Raw genomic sequence first — 2407 nt, forward strand, 5'->3', positions numbered from 1 at the left:
TTGCTTGGCCTCATGTGTGGATCTCATCTCAGCCTCAGGTTTTTTCTTTGTCTGATTCTAGGTTAATAAGACCGGTTCGCCCGTAAGACCATGAAACCCTAAGATTGTTTCTCTCGGAAAGCGAAGAAAATATCTCGAAAGACATAGACAACGAGAGCACATATATCGGAATATACCATAAAGGGTAACATGTATTTTAGAACAAATCATAAACGAATGCTTATGTTTTAGAGATCGGACATATTGATAATTTTATAAAAAGCTACTCATACCCAAGGGCACATACATGAAATCATAATTTTCCCACGTTCTTAATTTTCTTCTTCTCATAAAATCCTAATTTGAATATCGGAGTGACTTGTCGAATTCATCATAGCACCATTTTAACCCTCTTATAGAGTTTTTTTCAAATCTCTTCATTCTTTTCGACGATTATCTCTGAGGAACATGCACGACTGTGCGTTCGTTGATTGATGACTTGTTCATCCATAATATTTAACCAGAACACGTACCTTCAAGTTTAGGCAATCTGAAAGCTCTTGACTCGTTGAATCTTTCCTACAATAACCTCAGCGGTGGAATTCCGAAAGAAGTTGTTAGCCTCTCTCTCTCTCTCTCTCTCTCTTGGTACCTTGATCTGTCATTTAACTCGCTCACTGGGTCACTGCCAACGGAAGTGAGTAACCTGAAAAACCTAAAGGAATTCAACGTTTCTAACAACAAACTGTCGGGTGAAATCCCTAGCAGTTTGAGTGAGTGCCAAGTTCTGGATTACTTGTACTCGGGAAACAATCACTTGGAAAGTACAATTCCTCGATCTTTGAGCAACTTAATGTGGGTCCGTAAAATTAAAGATAGATAAAGCAAGTAAACTATAACGTGGGTGATAAATTCTTTCAATATGAATCCAGTTTGAATACTTGTGGTGTTTGACTATTTGATCGAGGTAGAAGAAGCTGTCATTGTTATGGAAAAAAATGATCTAAATGCGGAGAGCCGGCTACGGCCAGAAGATCTGAAGCAACTCTTTGTTTATTTATTGCGTAGCCAAATATTTAAATGTTTACTAAGATTTAAGAGTTTCGATCGATTATTGTTTGTGGTTGTCATTTGTATGTGATAGAAATGGACGAATCGTTGACTTCTATAAAGTCAAAAATAGCACTGAAGGTTGACGAATTCGACCTGCGAAACCCTGCCAAATGTATAGGCAGGGAATTTGTAAAAGCATGTTCGATAAAAGTTTAATTTTATCACTAAAAAAATAAAAAATGGGAGTTGAACCCGACGTGAATCGAACACGCAACCTTCTGATCTGGAGTCAGACGCGCTACCATTGCGCCACGGATCCCGAGTTATTGATCCACGCTCAACATGCTAATTTGTTTATACAATCATCTTGCTTGGAGGCAAACTTATCCGTTCATCACGTTAGGCCTGCCTGATCTATCCAACAATTAGAATATGAATTTCTTTTTTGAGGGTGAAAGAAAATATTTAAAGAACGAGGAAATTATCATTTAAAGATATAAGGATTTATATTTTAAATCCATTTTTATTAAATCTAGGGAATTTATAAGCAATAGAGTCAATATTCCCTGGATAAACTTAAACTACCGAATAATATGTATTATTATTTATTTATTTTCAATCCAACATGTTTTTTTTTCAACCCAAGCCGTTTTCAGTTTGTTTGATTTTCCGTCCAGGCCCAACTCAAATTTTTAGCTCGACTAATGATATTTTTTCTTATAATGTTATATATATATATATATATATATATATATATATATATATATATATATATATATATATATATATTATATATTATATATATATATATATATATATATATATTGATCTAATTCATCGTACATATTTTATTTTTAATTTAATTATTTTTAACGTGTTATAGAAAAGTTAAATTCACAAAATAATATGTATTATTATAGTTTATATATTTCAGCTACCATATTATAATTCCTGGCGGTTCAACGGGAATTGCGGCTGAGAAATAAAAAACGTAAAAATGCGACTACAGTAATGTTGCACACCCCAAATGAACGTCGCAACCTCATCGTACAACTCCTTTTCTTCTCCAACTTAAGGGTTACAATTTCGACCCCCAACAACTTAGGCATCTTCGCCTCAGGTTCCATGAACCCGTCGCCTCTGGGGAACTGCGGCATTGGCACTAAAAATCGGATCTTTCTTCTGTTTCCCATAAAACGGAGAGGAAAGGAACTTTGGGGTTCGAAGGCAACTGTTAGCCTCGGAAGCGAGGGAGTTCTCTCCTCCGAGTTAAAGGCGAGGATCGAGGAGGCGAAACGGGCGACAGCAAAAGGGAGTTGGCGGCGGAGGGGTTAGCAGAAGATGCGAGCTTGCGGTGCGGGAGGCAGCAAAAGGA

At 36.4% G+C, this 2407-nt stretch overlaps 1 non-coding gene across 1 annotated transcript; it reads right to left on the reverse strand.

The window, feature by feature from the left end:
* Positions 1-1279: 1279 nt before the first annotated feature.
* TRNAW-CCA (transfer RNA tryptophan (anticodon CCA)) lies at positions 1280-1351 on the reverse strand. The gene has a single exon. It is a non-coding gene; the product is annotated as a tRNA-Trp (tRNA).
* Positions 1352-2407: the final 1056 nt, after the last annotated feature.

Source organism: Curcuma longa, chromosome 16 (genome assembly GCF_044706935.1).
Source record: "Curcuma longa cultivar G26 ecotype Majalengka, Jawa Barat chromosome 16, ITB_CL_G26_1.1, whole genome shotgun sequence".
Taxonomy (NCBI): domain Eukaryota; kingdom Viridiplantae; phylum Streptophyta; class Magnoliopsida; order Zingiberales; family Zingiberaceae; genus Curcuma; species Curcuma longa.